Here is a 19999-nt window from a genome sequence, read left to right as displayed (position 1 = left end):
GGACATTTCAACATACATCATGATAATCTGTAGGAAGAAAATATGATTCCCTATTATTGGTTACAGCACAAAGTTTGTACGCCATTATTTATTATATTTTATTTATAATGTAATGCCATATGTACATTGGGAGGATAATGACACAAATTACACACAATGACATAAACCAGAAGGAAAAAATGCCCAAATGAGTTTATAATCTAGAGATATGGGGAACACTTGATACATGAAGTAGAGGAATAACAAATGTAGCTGCTGGTGTTGAAACTGTACGTGGCTTTTGTAGGACAGCAGCATTATTAGCTGCCAATAATAAAGCAGTCGTTAGTGACTGGCATTTCCCTGCAGCTACTGGTGGTGCGGGTCAGTTAGAACAAGGAGAGACGGCAGAAGACGGGGAAATGAAACATTACTCAGTCATGTAGAAATCCTAAAACAGTCATCTTTTGTCAACCATAACTGTCCTTCACCATTTATTATAGCTGGCCCTCTCTTTTAATTGCAGAAAATAATAATAATAATAATAATAATAATAATAATAATAATAATAATAATAATAATAATAATTCTGGCCACTAATGTCCAGTTATGGTCAAAATGTCACACAGCAACAGAATAAGTTTTCTCTTTCTGCTCTGGCTCTCTACCCTTCATCATTCCTACCACCTTCATCTATTGATCTATTGTGGCCTCCTCTCTACTTCTGTGTGCAGCATCAGCATCAGCATCACAGTAAGTTTGATGAAGGAGGAGGTAGAATTGAGGTTGAGGTGGTAAAGCAGCTTATACAAGGATTGAGGGAACAATGATGGCTAAATACATCTCTTCCTCCCTCCGTGAGCCAGCTATACCCCTCCCTTTTTATGCCATTCCGTCCTGGCAACAGTCGTATATCTATTTCTAAGGACACCAGTTTGACCACTCCGTCAGCAGGCACAGCAAATCTTAATTCAAAACATGGCTAATGGCGATGTTGCACAGCAGATCTGGCCAACTCATGGCTCTAAAGGTGTTCTGAAACAACAAGCCCAGCATATCTTTTGACTATTGACTATCAGAGCATTATGGGGATTGCAGTTTCACTACATGTGGATTGCCATATGTTGGCCAGGCCTGTTGTACATGATACAACATGCCAACATAGTATCAGACACCTTGCTAAGGCTATTTTGAAGCATCAGAGCAGTCAATGCACCAAAAGTGACGTTTCAGCATTACAAAGGTACTCTCAATCACAGACTGACTATGAATTGGTGTTTCATTATATCTCTGTTCACCTCTAGTACAAGGATTTGCAAGAGGTGTTAACAATCATGGTCTTACCACATGTCACCCAAAAGAAATATATTAAATTATTTTAGGCACTAAATTAATGTTACAAAGTAGAATTTATTTTGTCAAGCATGTAGCAGAAGTTAGTACCCTCATTACACAATTATGGTTACAGAAAGATGCACATACATTACATAAAATAATAACATACTTAACCATCAACTTTCGAGCTTAATGCTTTGCATACAGTTCAGACAGGTGGAGTAAGGCATCATAGGAGGACCATGGAATGATCGTTGTGTGCATGCGTGTATCAATCAGTGAATGGTACGATGATAGTGTCTATAAATTTCCTCTTATTGGTGCGCGTATATGCGCAGTCCATTGCAGCAGTATTGTGGGAAAGGGGATTAACTGAATAAACATTTAGTTGTTGCCAATCATAATCGGTGGTTAGAAAAATAATATATTTTGGTGCTTTTTTTACACAGTGATCTCAGAATTGCATTGAAATACACAGAAAATATACTCTGCACCATGCCCATGACTGGGAGAAAGCTTTAAAAGAACTCTTTGCAAAAAACATAGACTGATTATTAATTTTACAAGCCCTGGAACAACTTTAGTGTGGGCTGTCATTGGCCCCAAATCATCTAACAACTGTTCCTGTTCAGTCGCAAACTTTGTGTCACCTCAGCATCACGAAGCTAAGAAAAAATCCATCTGTCTCTTTAATGTCTAAGTGCCCTATAAACATCTACATGGACAATGGGGCCTATTATATTATTACAAGCACTAAAGAAATGATTATTTATTATTGCTTATGGTAGCTATAAAAAAAATCGCTAATCACCGGCACTCATGAAACGATATTAACAAGTTAACTTACCATCTCACCGGACCAGTCCCTACAGCTGTATGATTTGCGCATATGCAGTGGATCTGAAGATCCGCTAACGTGGGAGGAAAAAATAACTAAATAAAGTTTAAACACAGATTTTACTTAAAATTCACAATATTCACAATGCTCAAGCTGATAACGAGTCAATATAGCACCTGATACCAAGTGCAAATGTTGTAGATATAAATGAAAAGTACTTGACAATTTCCATGGACACTTCTTCCTGCTTACAGAATATTTGAAACCAAGCAGACTTTTAGTCCACGCTAGCCCCCCCTTGATTAACCCGATCTCCAGGGGTACAACTGCACGCTGGCTAGGAAGAGAACATGTTTTTATTTTGATCATTTTTTATCGCACTGTATAGTATAAGTTTTATTACATGTACTGATATCAATTTTGATAATGTACATTGCAGAATATGATTTGTGTATGAATGGAAGATCTGATATATAGCTAATATGCGATTAATGAAATTCGATAAGAGTAATTAAGTTGCTCTATAAGGAGTGGTGTGCTTTATGCTGGATGCACCCATCCTGACGAAGTTGCCCTAGATGAAACTCGTAGAGGATGGATGAGGAATACTCTGTGTGAGGTCTGCTCTTTGCTGAAATATCCACAGAGACGTTGGGAGAAAACCCATTAGTTACTATGATATGCTGATATTTTTATCAATTTCTGGTATGTGCATTATTTGTGTATTTTAATAATAAATCAAATAATATCATTTTGATAATGCACCATGGAAGCGCCCCACAGATTTTAGTTATTTTATGTAAAAATTTCACCATTGATGCATTTAAAAAATAATTTTTTAACGTTTAACTAATCTCTCATCTCTTTGCTTGAAACAGGTGAATGCTTCTCTGTCGATTTCTAAAATTGTCATTTGATGGATTGATACATTTAGACCAATGGGGGGACTTTGAAGTGATTTTTTTTTCTATTTTCACCATATCTTGCCAGAATACAACAAAAGTAGGGGCAGTGGGCTTTCTAGGGGCAGTTCCGGAATCCAGAACGTGGCCATGAAGGAAATAGATTAGCATAGTTGCATAAATTAACTGTGAGGTGCAATGCAGGGGCGTTGCAAGCTTTTGGGGCACCCTAGGCAAACCTTCAGGCTGCCACCCCGACTTCCCCACATCACAGTTCATCACATGTTTGGCTGTCCTGCTGCCTGTACTTGCAGCTTTCACTGCATGCGGCTGCTGGTGTCTAAAGCTCAGTTGCTGCATGTCTGGTTGCCCTACATGAAATATAGAAAGCCCCAACAGGCCCTGGCATTAAATCAATAGCACCCATGTTTAATAATAGACCTCTTCTCTGCAACCAGCCCCAACTACTAAATTAAATAAAATTAATAGTATTCACAATTAATAACTAGACCTATTTCCCTCCAACCAGCCCTGAGGTTAATTTAATACCATACACATTTAACAAATAGCCCTAAGTCCCCTCAACTAGTACCCATTTAATAAATAAACCTATTTCCCTCCTCAAAGCATCCTTGGTAATACATAGTAACATAGTAACATAGTTGATGAGGTTGAAAAAAGACACCAGTCCATCAAGTTCAACCTATTAATAAATTAATAGCATTTACATTTAATAAATATATCTATTTACTACAAACTTCTCCAACATTAAATAATTCATGTTCACATTTACTAAATAACCCTCCTTCTCCCCAAACTCACCCTCACATTCAGATAATAGTCCCCAAACCATCCCAGCATTAAATTAAAGTTCCATCACCCCACCTTAGATGAATAGGTTCCACTATTAAATTTAACACCCAACCCTCACCCCATAAAGAAATTAATAGCACCCACCGTTAAATAACTAGCCCCCATCTACTGTCCAACATTAAATTAATAGCCGAACTCTCACGCTCATTGATTTAAGACAACCACACCCTTCTCTCATTACATTAAGACAAGTCCCCCTTCCCTGCTCTGGCTGCCTACAATTGCCTATTGGTAGCATCAGGCCTGCTGCAATGCAATACAGATAAATAGAGGCATAATATTTTTCTCTATACACATATAGCTTCACATTATCTATATGCCTGTTTTCCCTGCTAAACCTTTAGTGGCAGTAAAAGGCAGAAAAAGGGATTAAGGTAGAGTGACATACAGTTGGCCAGTGCTTCTAGTCACTATATCACCATATTCCTATAGCCATCTTGACTCTGCTCTCTTGGCTCTGTCCTTTGTTCCTTATCTTGACCTTGCCTGCAGCCTAATAGGCAGTATTTTTTTTTCACCAGGCTCTAATTGGTTAGTGCCATTAGTTCTATTTTTCTAGCTGTTAGTGTGCTAAGGCTGTTATGAGACCCCTAGCTAGCTATCTTGTCAGCAGTTGACTGAAGCGAATGCACAGGAAAGGCAATGGAACTGGGCATGAAAGAAGTGTTCTGTTGTCTCTCTGTAGCGTTAACCACTGTTGCATATTTTGTAAAGCGCAACAGTGAAAGGGTGTTTTCAGGGGAGTGAGGATCAATTAAGCACTTCAGAAGCGCTAGGCAGGTTCTCAAGGAGGCGACCACGACCCCTTTGTCTACATTCCAAGAAGACCAGTTTTGGGAGGTATGGATGTGTATATTTCTGCTAAAGCTTTTGCTCGATAGGTAGCATAAAGAATAATGCATATTGGTCCCTGGATTATGAGGATATTGGAAGTAATCTAAGAGTACAATGCAGAGTTATATGGTTTGTTTACAAACTATGTATAGTACAGTGTAATGTATATCATCCTTGATATAATTCAACCACAGTCCATGTTTTAAAAACAGAGATTTGTGATGTACTGTATATAAGTGCAATTGGTGAAAGTGTTGATCAGAAATAATGGCACCCCCCACAGGGGCAAATGCAGGAATTGTAGAGGGGGGTTTCCACACCACGCCGCCAGTGACCAGCATGCATGGGGGCATGGCTATAATTTTAAACAGTGCTTGGCTGCTCTCCAACTCTTCCTATCCCCATAATATACATGGGCAATGCTGCGTGCACTACTGTTAGGTCCCTTTTCAAGCAGAGCTGTGGGAAATAGGAGCAGGGTCCAGCCACCTCAATTATACAGTGCCCCAGGCTTGGAGGGGGGTTTCCAGGCACTAGGAAATCCCCTCTCGGTTTGCCTATGCCCCACCCCAGATGCACAAGCATACATTTTAAATTACCAAGGCACAGGAGTAGGGGCAACCAGGACCAATCAGAATGAAAGGAATGTGACTATGCTAAATCACCCCCTCCCCCCAAAAATCCTCCCCTTCCGCCCCTGATCAGAAAGCTATTTTGAAACATTTTAAGAGAAAATGCTCTAAATAGATAATTGAACCTTTACATACAAATAATTTGTATGACCTAAAATCATTTTTCACATTTTTAAATAACTATTTTGTGTTTTAACAGGAAAAAAACATTTTCAGATTACTAAGATTAAACCAGAACTATAGGCACAATATCAGAAATAATTTGAAGATCTAAATTGCAGTAAATCTATTCATTTCTCGTTTTCAGAACTCGTTTAATATGCCTCCCCGCACACATTACGGAAAGGAGCATTGTATCCTTTAACTCATCAACATAGTTAGCACAATGGATAATAAAACCAAACACTTAAAATGTTAAAGACTTGTAAATATACAAGTTTATACACCTGTCCACTTATATAAAACACAAGTGTCCATGCATAACAAACTGTAATAGGTTTCTCACCATAGAATCTAGCCGTGGTCTGCCAAGCAACACATGCTACTGAATCAATTGGAACACTTGGCTAACATTGCGTACTATTGATTTTTAGTGCCAATAAATGTGCAAAAGCAGAATACAGATTGTATCTTAATAAATTACAAGGATTAACAGTAAAATGGTCAGTATCTGCCACCACTGCAATTTGGACATTGTGTTACACAGTCAGCCACTTGGTTGATCATGAACACATGTTTTTTACAGATGGGCTTAGTGATGCAAAGTCAATTGTATGTCAAGAGCCAAGTGTTGTTTTTGATAGCTGTGTTGACCAGCACCTGTTATTTCTATATTTGTAGATATATGTTTATGACTAATTTCAAACAGTGGTCAGTAATGTGAAAAATCTCCGTTATACAGCTCACTTATTTATGAAAACTGTAGCATAGAAAAACTATGCTAAAAAATACAAGAGAAAAAAAAAGCATACAATAATAAAAACTGTAATAAAAGCTTTCATAAATGTCACATAGTCAGCCACTTTGCACGTTTCCTAAGAGACATCTAAACTGTTATATATATGTTGCACCTGTTTCCTATGAAGAAATCTTTCTGAGGTCTAAGCCCATCCCCACTGATGTGATGGCCCTTCCTCCTTGTGCCCCAAGTTGTGTGTATTGTAGTGGATGAAATTTTTTTTGCGTAATATTTTATAAATAAATCTGCCACTGGTATAAGTGTCAAATTTGCACAGGTATAAATTCACAGACTGGTTTCATAAATGTCCTAATACAGATAATGGAAGTTGTTAAATCAGCTTATAAGTTTACAGCAGGTGCTAGAAAAGAAGGGTTTATTTAGGAGGATGTGCACATAGTTAAATTCACCAAGTTTTTCCAGGTGTCCCCATGAGTGACAGGAGGATGGTATAGTAGATCTGATCTCTGTGGTGTTAACATGCATTTGCAATGCAAATTATGGATTAAAGATGTAATATTTTGACCCAGTATTTTATATGTGCAATGCAATGATGTATAAGTTATCTAGGTGACCGAGGGCTGGAGAACTGGGGGAGGTAACTCATTGGTCCCTTTGTAAACTCCCCATTATTCTAGAGAGCCCAATGCTAGACTTGCAAGAGCCGATTCCAGCAAGGGTCAGGGAGAGGCAGGGAGAGGGCCTTAGTGTCAGAAAATTTGAGAGTTTAAAAGTCACCACTCAGGGTAAGAAAAGGGGTGCTGAGTTGGAGTTTGGTTCACAATTGTTGGAACATGGATTGGATGAAGAATATGGTTCCTGGTAGCCTGAATTGATGTACAGGACAAGGAAAGTGGAGTTTGGAGCTGTGTTGGTGTAAGGTTCTGGCTGGGAGTTCCAACTCCTGCTGGACAGGGGCAGGATCAAGAGTGTTGACACCTGGAAGGTGCAAGCAGATCCGATCTTTTCATTATTGTGCACCCTCCTTAAACAGGCTGCCCTTTGCAAATGAGTTAATATCTGGTAAGCTTCCCTACTTGACAGACAGACAGACAGACAGTTAATCAATATTGATCTCTCATTTGTGACGAATGAGGGAATGCTCAATGATTTATTATATACTACAAAGGGGGCATAGTCTTTTAATATATGATAGAAAAGGGGTGCAGTCTTTTAGTTTATATTGCAAAGGGGACAATATTTATTTTATTTCCTTGGTACCCAGCATTCTTGTATACTAAAAGGGGCCAAATACAGCTTAACATTTGTTCAGCCCCGCCTTCCAGGAGGACCAGGCCCAGTGCTGAATATCATGAACTGTTTAGCCCTGGTGTGTAGGTATGCTTACATTTAAATACTTCAATATATGTAAAGAAAATCCCTGCTCCCTACCCATCATTGAGTGCTGGTATCTATGTTAATGATAATCTCTCCTTTTAACCACTGTAATACTGTTGAAATCTGCGTAAGAACAAGTTTAAGGGGTATATTTTCTAAACTGCAGGTTTGAAAAGTGGAGATGTTGCCTATAGCAACCAATCCGATTCTAGCTGACAGTTTGTAGAATGTACTAAATAAATGATAGCTAGAATCTGATTGGTTACTATAGGCAACATTTCCACTTTTTCAAACCCGCAGAAAATCTAGCTTTAAGTCTCATATAATTGCTAACAATAAGGGGACGTTAAAGCACTATTTAAAGTGTCACAGTTTTAGATTTTGAAGCTTCCTAAATAAATTGTGCTTATAGGCAAATGTTGAATGACTAAAAGAGTAATAAAACAGAAATAAATGGTTTATTTTAATAATAAAGCATTTTTTCCTGTGGGCACCCCCATCCTGAGAAGGCCTGAGCAATTGGAGAACAGCAGCAGTACTTGTACTGTTTGTACCCAGGTATGAGGAAACATCACAGGAGACCACCAGCGATGGCTACCTGCCGGATAGTCTGCAACGGCCATTGACTTTGGTAAATAGAAAGAAGCCCTAAATCCTACTTAAACCTTTATTGCTGATCTGCCTTTGATAGACCCCTGAATATGTTACAGGATTATATTTTTGCAAGGAAGTATGCTGATGTTTGCAAAAGTGCAACAAAGGCATTTCATAGTTTTGAGCGTGATATGTGGCAGATGCAGCACAGTTCAAAATCAAGAGGAGTGAAGAGTGAATTTAGTATTTAAACAAGCACTAAGGGTAGTTTACATGGAGCTCCATTCATGTGCAACAGGTCAAAGAGCAAAGCAGAAATGGCAGAATATTATACTATACCTGGTCTGAAAGTATCATTAACCTGGATTTTAAATAGAAAGCTGGTTATGGACTTATGCACCCACATTACGACTTGCTTGCAGGCATTAATAGTTTAATGCACAGCCATCTGAACTTGAATTGAACACATTAATTGCCCAGGCCATTTACCAGGAATCTGCAGGGCAGCAATGAGTAATAAAGCTATGGCACTTTAAAGACGGGCTGGTGAATAGGCATAAGCAAAGCCGTCTCACTCAGGCAAAGAGAAAGACAATTTTGCACTACATCTGACCCTTGTCTTCTCATACACTACAAACAATAAACGCTGTTGTTTATGTTGTGCGTTTGTGTGTAGCCTTAAGACACATGTACATAAAATTAGATTTTTCTCCCAGGAGGGATCAATCTTTACAAAGTCTGCAGAGCTGGGTCTCATTCTTGTGCTCATGCAGTCGGTCCTCTGTACATACAGCCCACACATATGGGGCCACAGCCTGGAACACCTGCTCCCTTTGTTCCCTGGCACTGTTACTACGTGTTTTCTTGAAATAATTCTTTAGAGTATTGACGTATTGATCCACTGTTCATACACAAACTGTACACATAGGACACCAAGTGACTGGAGACAGGCAAATATGGAGCTGCAATTTCTTCAGCACTATTTAACCTTTGCATTGTTGAAGAAGTAGAGCAGATCCAGATACAATCAAATCTTTTTTTGAGATTTTATGCATAAAATATAGTATTTTTTGTGAATGTATACTCTGAGCAATATTCTGAAATGTGTGGTTGAGAGAAAATGGTTTAAAGTACTCACATACAAGGGGGAAAAAGTACATGTTTGCGGATTTGTCACAATTTCTATGTCTTTTCTCGTCATGTCAGACAAAGAGATAATAAACTGCAAGTAGTAGTCTTATCCAGTTTACCTCAGTTTGTGGGGTGGTTGTTAAAGTGACCAATAGCAACAGATAGGAAAAGTAAAGCAAAAGGCTGATTGGCTGCTATGGGTTATAGCATTTTACACAGCTACCTGTGCACCAGTTCTCAGTAATGTCCCCCATTGTCTTATGGGTGTCATGCACAATGAGCTAATGATTTACCTTTGCTAATTTGTAATATCAATGTGCTCATTTTCTGCTATGTGTCTGCTGATGTTTATGTAAAGATGGCATCTATGTGCATATCCAGAATTATAATTTCTTTTGTAGAATAGTCCTGTTTATCTAATGGCAGAAAGACATGACCTAATTGTTTATGGACATGGCCATGGTAAAATAAAATGTATGAGGCTATATGTATAGTGGGGTTCTCCTACTGTCATCCTAATCTTGGGAGCATTCACACATAGGCATAGAGGGAGCTCAGGTATACCCAAAAATGTATCTATATGGTGGACAGGGTCATAGCAGATGGAGTATATGCTGTGGGCACAAGATGCGCTCCAGGTGACATAGACAGCCACACAATGTGACTGCTGACCGTCTCTGTGGCTTGTTGTCTTCTTTACTTTTTAATCTCTTGCTGTATTGTTAGGCCTTTTTTATGACGGGCTTGGGGGAGTTGCGGCCTGGGGAACTAGTCTGGCTGGGGAGCAGCCTCACTGTCTGTCTGCCTAGGACATGAGGACTAAACTGGCAGACAGGGTGCTGCTGTTGGCTTTATAAAGTTATATTTGAAATATTAGATGCAGATTGTGTGAACTTCAGCGCAGTGCTAACAGTTCAACAGTACTGTCTGCTAACCTGCCTGAGACGTGTGCTTCCATAACCTCAGTTTATACAACTTTTATTAACCATATACACTGGTAAAAGGTAAGTTTCTCAAATGCTACGCTAAAGTATTTCTTTACCAGATACATTGTATATTTGCTCAATCTCATAAACCACTCAATATGTATTTAACACATTCCACTTTGCTGCTGTTTATTCCTCCTCATCATGTTTCTTATATTATCATCATCATCATCACCATTTATTTATATAGCGCCACTAATTCCGCTGTGCTGTACAGAGAACTCACATCAGTCTTTGCCCCATTGGGGCTTACAGTCTAATTCCCTAACACACACACATATACACACACAGACTAGGGTCAATTTGTTAGCAGCCAATTAAGCTACCAGTATGTTTTTGGGGTGTGGAAGGAAACCAGAGCACCCAGAGGAAACCCACGCAAACACGGGGAGAACATACAAACTCCTCACAGATAAGGCCATGGTCGGGAGTAGAACTCATGACCCCAGTGCTGTAAAATAGAACCACTTAGCCACTGTACGGCCCATTTTATTCTTATATAAGTCCAGCCCTGACAAGTGTCAAGCAATTGTGGTGGCACTCACACTTTCCATGATGAGATCACAGTTTTTCCAAGAAGTGTGAATATCATGCAAATTACCCCAGTCATTTTGTTGATGTCACCATAGAGCACTCATCCTGGGGACATGAAGGAACAGTTTACGCTAGTTGAGGGCAGGAGTTGTCTCTGTAAACAAGTCTTAGGTGAATATCTCCTTTGACTGCAGTTAGACAAACAGTGGGAAAATAAAGTAGAAGATTGAATATTGGGTAAAATTGGTCTGGCACAGAAGAATTTGTGATCATAAAGAAGGTCATGACACCAATTACTAGATTTATTTGTTGTATCCTAGATAAATGGATAATCTGTTCCAAAAAGTTAACACAAGGGTTGCAGATCCTGACACACAGGAAATGTTAGCATAGTGATGTAAAAGTATTCCATGCCTCTCTAATAAGTCACATTAAGGGGCAGGGTTTATGTTTTGGATGCATCTGCACAAGCAAAAGTATCAGGGTGAAATAACCTCAACTTTAATATGAAAAGATAAAAACAAAGAAAGAAACCTATCAATGGTGGCTCTATAACCCTCTGGTGCTTCTTCAAGAAGTTGGATCACTCACGCCTAAAAATTTATTGCTGCTTTGTGATTCTGTACACACTCAATGCCAGCAAATGATGAGTTATTAGATTGTCTGGGCACTGTCGGGGTCACGTTGACCTTTGATATCACAAAAAGGAATGGGCATAACAAGATATTTTTTCTATTATCTGTGCATTGTGCCAAATTGAAAACATACATTTTGGATTAAACGGTCTGTTACTAAATGAAGGCAGTGCTCTCTACACACCAGGTCTATGCAACAGCATACGTAGCCGGACTTGTTATGAGGTTGGAATTTAGCAATGTCAAATCATTGATCGGTTAACAGTTACCTAGTCAGATTAGACTGTCTGCCAATCTGAAAACACAGCAGCTATAATATAGGTCTATACAATGTGAAATACTATAAAGTCATTTTCACTGTCACTGATATATATGAAAACCAGCTTTTTTACCTCACTATCTAGCTATCTGATTTCTCCAGTAGTTTTACTGTATTGACTGCTGCAGCGATAAATCCCTATGCATATGCTAACTCGTAACTAAATAAACACTTCTCTTTCTAAAATAGCTACTTCATTACATTTTTGTATGATGAAGCCACCGTAGAAACTTTACAGAACTTAAAATGAGTTTTTAAGCCATAACTATGAACATGCAGCTGAACATTATATATATATCTATATATATATATATATATATATTGTTATGTACGTCTATTCGCTATCCAATGACGATTGTCCACTTTAAATTGTGTGGTTCCAAAGCACAATGCGATTTAATAGCAAAAAGCAGCAGAGTAACAATTCAATAATATAAGTACAGCCGATTACATACGCAGGCGCCCTGGATCCAGCATACAGTCATTCAGTTCTGAAGTCTGTGGTTGAGAAGTGTGCCTGCTGGCCCCAGAGCCCCTGCTTATATACAGTTTGTGACACAGTGAAAACAATACAAATGATTTGGCATGTTTCCATAGGTTCAGGCTTCAGGAAGGTCCAGTGTAATGCAGGTCATTGGCCAGTTCAAACGATGCCCTCCAAGGGTGGAGATCATCTCTCCAAAAGATGTATACTAATATTCCTGCCGAAAGCTGGTTCAAACGGGTCTGTTTACATTACACACCCAATACCATTCTGATCATTACCTATAATTCATATTTTGCATATGCGAGGCGCGATCCTTTAGGCGATTGAACCGGACATCTGAGGATAAATAGGGGATTAGAATGATACTAGACATGATATGTTTCCTGTATCCTGAACCTTAGATCTCACTAAAGTGTATATAACATTATACTATTTAACTATAAAATCTGCTACATTTCATTATAAATAACTATATGTTGCAACTATTTTTAATATGAACTAATTACAAGTGTATGTGTTCGTGTAAATGTGTGTATAAAAGTTTGCACGTGTTGAGGTTAATTAAGCTCCTCCACACCGTAGAGTGCCATCCGCATAATTTCAGACATAGACATTCAGATTGATAGATATTATTTTGAAATGACCATATCCAATGATTTGTCTTCGACAATATATATAGAGAGAGAGAGATATCTCAGAAGTGGAAATTGCTCAATCAATTTATAGGTTCATAAGCAGGTGCTTGAAAGGGTGGGGTTTATCCAGCCAGGAACAAATACAGAGAAAAAAATCCCCCAGCACTCTATGGGTCGTCCTAACTCTAAACAATGAGAGCCCCTATTGTTTATGCATATCCTTGACAATCGGGAAACCAAATTAGTTAGGCCACTAAAACTCTAAGTACCACCAATAGCCATGTTTTTGCCCCAAAGGGACATCAACCCCGTGGCATCACCACACCATACAATTCTTTTTAAAAGCCTCTTGTCCTTTTCATCCCCAGGTCCACTCACTTCTTATGTTGTGCTCTTGACTTCACTCCAACCACCTCAGTTATCAGAGATATGCACCCAGGTTGTGACAAATCTGTAGATTAATGTGCAGAGCACCTGCTAGGAGCAAAGGTCAGTATCGGCAATGATAACTACTCCGCCACAAATCTTGGAACATGTAACGCAACCATCCAGAGTATGACTTTATATTTGCTCAACAGGTCCATTTTTTTATTTTGTACTCACAATTCCAACTCCATTGTGTTTAAATCGCTGTCCATCTGCTCATGAGGTATAGCATTGTGACCTCCCAGACTTACTCAGATCAATTCCTACAACCCTCTCAAGCACAAACCAGACTGTATACTGCACAGGACAGAAAAGCAGTAAGAAATTTGTCTGGTTTACAAACCAGACTTTTTGACACCTCCATCCCACGTAAAAGGCCCTGAACTGACACCAATGCATCATGTTCATTGATTTCATCTAGAAGAGCCCTATTTTCCCCCTATTGAAAGCTCTCATTAACGACTTCCACATCTTCAAATTCTCTTTGTGCTCAACCTTCAACCTTATTAAATTATGAGTCTCAGTCACCCTAACCAAGGATCAACACTGACAAAAACCTCTGCCCATGGCGAGGACTCTTCAAGTGAAGTAATTGTTACCGAAAAAGAGTGAAGCTGGTGTATGCAAAACCTCAAATGATGTGTAGCACACAGAGGAGGGCTCCTTGTCAATCTCATCATATACTGACACCACCTTAACCAACAAGAATTGATGCCTCAGCAAAAACTCATTTCGTTCTTCGCGACAGTGACTGCTCAGTGGTGCTACTCTCAAGACCTCAATTTTGGGTTCTTTATATGCTTGTATGATTGGACCTTTTCTGCAGTGTTGAGTCATAATCCAGATAAACTGTATTACATCATCATTGTACGCACAATTTACATCTCGGAGCACTATTCAGTTTTGAATAAAATGGTACTACATTATTGTGTTCTGCTCTCTTTTCATTTTTCCACATATTAGATATTTGACCTTTTCTGTAGTGTGTCATATTGGAGCAGCAGCTCAGACTTTTATTACAGTGTTTATTAGCTAACACGAAGAGGAAGTATTTTATGTGCTTCTAAGATTATTTTTGTAATTTGATGTATTTCTATTTGCACAGGTATTGGGAGGTAAAATAGAATCTAGTATGAGACGCACCATTAAACACATTTGTACTGTTTTACACTGTAATTTATTCTCTCACTTAGATCTTACCATTTGTATGTATTTATTCATTTGTCATTTATACATGTGAGTGTGTGTGTGTGTATATATATATATATATATATATATATATATATATATATTCTTAACTGACTGTGCTTTACATACGCAATGATGCTATAACATGGATGGTTTTATTCATATTTTAGTTTGTCATACAGACATATATAATTTTTCTGATTGTGCTTCGATTATATGTGAAAGGCTTTCATGTGATCCATGCAGGGCCATCTTAACAACATTATGGGCCCCCGGACAAAGCAGTGCACCGGGGCCCCTAGCTATAGATATAGATATATAGATGTATACAGATACAGATATAGATATGGATATATAGAGATATAGATAGATAGATGTACTTGCTCAGTGACCCTTGTAGGTTTTTTTTTCAGGTTTTTTTCTTTTGCAGGATTATTTATTCTCATTATGAGCCGTGCCTATGGGGCCCCCTTGCCCAATGGAAAAGATGGCTCTGGGTCCATGCTACAGCCACTTGTCTCCATGTTTGACCTGGAGGGAGCTTAACACGTGGGACCTGCTAGAAATGCGACTGAGGGAAAAGTAAAAACATAGCTTCAAACCTCCTTAGGTCCCCACCCCCTGGTTAGCCAGGGAATACAACCTTAACTGTGCACTCTTATTTTTGTATTCGGGCACAATACCTGGTGCACAGGTCACCTCTCCGGTATTCCATAAGGAATAGTACAATCCTCCCAGCAGCCTCTCTCCCATAAGAAGATGCAAACTTTTACACCATCCACAGACACTACTATCTTGAGGTGAAATCTAAACAATGTCCGCAAAAAAAAACCAGGCACACTTTGACATACATAGATACATCAGAGAACAGCAATGCTGCACTTTCGGAAAAGATCTTTAATTGCCCTTGTTTATTTGTAAAAAATTAAACGAATTTAAGTAATAGATACATCTATGAAACATTGAGTTTTTATATATTGAAGCTACTCTTATTATTATAATATATTTATTTATAAAGCACTGACATATAATGCAGCACTGTACATTGAGGAGGATCATGACATGGCACAAATTACACACAAAACAGAAGGTAAAGATGGTCCTACCCAAATGAGCTTACAATTGAAGCCATGTGGGAAACACATGGTCGAGGAGGTAGCGGAATAAAAATTGGCGGTGAAAAAACCCCGTGACTATTGTTCGGCCTCCAATAATAAATAATAAAGTCGCCATTGGCAGCTGTGCAGTAGCTGCTGATGCAGTATGGTTGCAACGAGGAGAGACAGCAGAAAGCAAAGACATGAAAAAATGAACCATTCATTGTAGAAATCGACTATATTACACCTCCATCTTTCAGCCTTTGATGGGTTTGCTTATTGGCTTCTTCATGGTTTAATCTTGAAACACATCTCTTCATAAAAAGGACTGAGGACACACGTCAGCAGTATATTGAATATATATGCAATTTTAATAGACCTTTTTGTGCTTGTTATGCTATAAATATATTGCAACATCAGCTGTATTTGATTGCCCACATATTTCTGTTGCATAGTTCCATATGTTTAAGACAGATGCTCAAAGAAAATATTTCAATCTGAAGCATAGTAGGGAATTGGGCATTGCAACACCAACTATTTTGAATATTTAGAAATAAAAAATTTTATGAACAGAGTGTCATGGACAGATAAGACCCTTATAGACATCTACCTTTGATGGTAAGATGAAAGTGTGGGGAAAGGAATGGACTACAGATAATAGAAAACAGGTATTGTCATGGCTGGGGCATGCATGGCTGCCTCTGGAATTGGTTCACGCTTATTTATTAGTAATATAACAACTGACTGAAGCAGTAGAACAAATTCAGATGTGTACTGACACATCTTATCTGCATGCTTTAAAGGAAAAAACTTGATGACTCATTGGCTACAGTTCCATCCTGCAGCAAAGAAGACAAGTACATCCAATGAAGTACATATTTCAACTGCTGAGGACAGACACAAATCAGACCTGACCACCAACAAAGTCAAAAAGCAGCAACTGAAAATAGTTTCTGATAAGTAAAGTCTTGGAAAAATATCTCAAAGATACTAAGAGTTAGACAATGTTAAGGGGTTTCAGTATTAATGTGCTCCTCGTGTACCCAAAAATGTAAAACCAAGTAGTACTTTTTATAATATTATTACACTATATTAGCTGTCACGATAAGCATGCTTAACTGAAAAGGGGAATTTTTGTATATATTATATATATATATATATATATATATATATATATATATATATACTAGAGATGAGCGCACTCGGATTTTGTGAATCCGAGCCCACCCGAACGTTTCCGATCCGAGTCGGATCCGAGACAGATCTGGGTATTGGCGCCAAATGAAAACCTGAAACCGAGGCTCGGAGTCATAATCCCGTTGTCGGATCTCGCGATACTCGGATCCTATAAATTCCCCGCTAGTCGCCGCCATCTTCACTGGGGCATTGATCAGGGTAGAGGGAGGGTGTGTTAGGTGGTCCTCTGTCCTGGTAGATCTCGTGCTGTGCTGTTTAGTTCTGTGCTGTGCTGTGCTGTGCTGTGTTCTGCAGTATCAGTCCAGTGGTGCTGTGTGCTGTGCTCTGTCAATTTTGAGTTCAGTGGTGCTGCTGGGTCCTGTGCTGTGTCCTGTTCAGTCCAGTGGTGCTGTGTCCTGTGCTCTGTGCTTCTAAGGGCATAGTTATTTCCCCATTATTCCCAAGTGTTTAAAAAATTAATAGAAAGTTATAAAAAAAAATACAAAAAAAAAAAAATAAAAAAAATTAATTACAACAAAATTTGCACAACCAATCCGGCAGTATAAGCCCATTGGTACTGCAATATTACCAAGTTCACACATTCAGCAGTAAAAGTCCAGTGGTACTGCAATATTACAAAGTTCACACATTCTGCAGTATCAGTCCAGTGGTGCTGTGTCCTGTGCTCTGTCCTTCTGAGTTCAGTGGTGCTGCCGGGTCCTGTGCTGTGTCCTGTTCAGTCCAGTGGTGCTGTGTCCTGTGCTCTGTGCTTCTAAGGGCATAGTTATTTCCCCATTATTCCCAAGTGTTTAAAAAATTTAAAAAAACTTATAAAAAAATTTTTTTTTTTTTTTTTTTTAAAAAAAGTAATTATAACAAAATTTGCAAAACCAATCCAGCAGTATAAGTCCATTGGTAATGCAATATTACCAAGTTCACACATTCTGCAGTATCTTGTGCTACATATAAAGACCAAAAATTTGGAGGATAAAGTAGGGAAAGATCAAGACCCACTTCCTCCTAATGCTGAAGCTGCTGCCACTAGTCATGACATAGACGATGAAAAGCCATCAACGTCGTCTTCCAAGCCCGATGCTCAATCTCCTAGTACAGGGCATGTAAAATCCAAAAAGCCCAAGTTAAGTAAAAGTAGCAAAAAGAGAAACTTAAAATCATCTGCGGAGAAACGTAAAGTTGCTAATATGCCATTTACGACACGTAGTGGCAAGGAACGGCTTAGGCCCTGGCCCGTGTTCATGACAAGTGGCTCAGCTTCACCCAAGGATCTTAGCCCTCCTCCTCCCCCCCCCCTACAAAAAATTGAAGAGAGTTATGCTGTCAGCAACAAAACAGCAAACAACTCTGCCCTCTAAAGAGAAATTATCACAAATCCCCAAGGCGAGTCCAAGGGTGTTGGTGGTTGTCAAGCCTGACCTTCCCATCACTGTATGGGAAGAGGTGGCTCGGGAGGAGGCTATTGATGATGTAGCTGGCGCTGTGGAGGAACTTGATGATGAGGATGGTGATGTGGTTATTGAAAATGAGGCACCAGGGGGGGAAACAGCTGATGTCCATGGGATGAAAAAGCCCATCGTCATGCCTGGTCAGAAGACCAAAAAATGCACCTCTTCGGTCTGGAGTTATTTTTATCCAAATCCGCACAACCAATGTATGGCCATATGTAGCTTATGTAAAGCTCAAATAAGCAAGGGTAAGGATCTTGCCCACCTAGGGACATCCTCCCTTATACGTCACCTGAATAACCTTCATAGTTCAGTGGTTAGTTCAGGAACTGGGGCTAGGACCGTCATCGGTACAGGGACACCTAAATCCCGTGGTCCAGTTGGATACACACCAGCAACACCCTCCTCGTCAACTTCCTCCACGATCTCCATCAGATTCAGTCCTGCAGCCCAAGTCAACAGCCAGATTGAGTCCTCTTCAATACGGGATTCATCCGAGGAATCCTGCAGCGGTACGCCTACTACTGCCACTGCTGCTGTTGCTGCTGTTAGTCGGTCATCTTCCCAGAGGGGAAGTCGTAAGACCGCTAAGTCTTTCACAAAACAATTGACTGTCCAACAGTCGTTTGCCATGACCACAAAATACGATAGTAGTCACCCTATTGCAAAGCGTATGACTGCGGCTGTAACTGCAATGTTGGTGTTAGACGTGCGCCCGGTGTCTGCCATCAGTGGAGTGGGATTTAGAGGGTTGATGGAGGTATTGTGTCCCCGGTACCAAATCCCGTCGAGATTCCACTTCACTAGGCAGGCGATATCAAAAATGTACAGAGAAGTACGATCAAGTGTCCTCAGTGCTCTAAAAAATGTGGTTGTACCCACTGTCCACTTAACCACGGACATGTGGACAAGTGGTTCTGGGCAAACAAAGGACTATATGACTGTGACAGCCCACTGGGTAGATGCATCCCCTTCCGCAGCAACAGCAACAGCTGCATCAGTAGCAGCATCTACAAAATGGCTGCTCGTGCAAAGGCAGGCAACATTGTGTATTACAGGCTTTAATAAGAGGCACAACGCTGACAACATATTAGAGAAACTGAGGGAAATTACCTCCGAGTGGCTTACCCCACTTAGACTCTCATGGGGATTTGTGGTGTCAGACAATGCCAGTAACATTGTGCGGGCATTAAATATGGGCAGTTTCCAGCACGTCCCATGTTTTGCCCACACCATTAATTTGGGGGTGCAGCATTACCTCAAGAGTGACAGGGGTGTGCAGGAGATGCTTGCGGTGGCGCGCAAAATTGCTGGACACTTTCGGCATTCAGCCAGTGCCTACCGCAGACTAGAGGCACATAAAAAAACCATGAACCTGCCCTGCCATCACCTCAAACAAGAGGTTGTGATGCGCTGGAACTCCACCCTCTATATGCTGCAGAGGATGGAGGAGCAGCAAAAGGCCATTCAGGCCTACACAGCCACCTACGACATAGGCAAAGGAGTGGGGATGCGCCTGAGTCAAGCGCAGTGGAGACTGATTTCCGTGTTGTGCAAGGTTCTCCAGCCGTTTGAACTTGCCACACGAGAAGTCAGTTCCGACACTGCCAGCTTTAGACAGGTCATTCCCCTGATCAGG

This window comes from Mixophyes fleayi, chromosome 11, assembly GCF_038048845.1.
Source record: "Mixophyes fleayi isolate aMixFle1 chromosome 11, aMixFle1.hap1, whole genome shotgun sequence".
NCBI lineage: Eukaryota > Metazoa > Chordata > Amphibia > Anura > Limnodynastidae > Mixophyes > Mixophyes fleayi.
The sequence above is the reverse complement of the archived record's forward strand: the minus strand, read 5'-3'. Positions refer to the sequence as shown.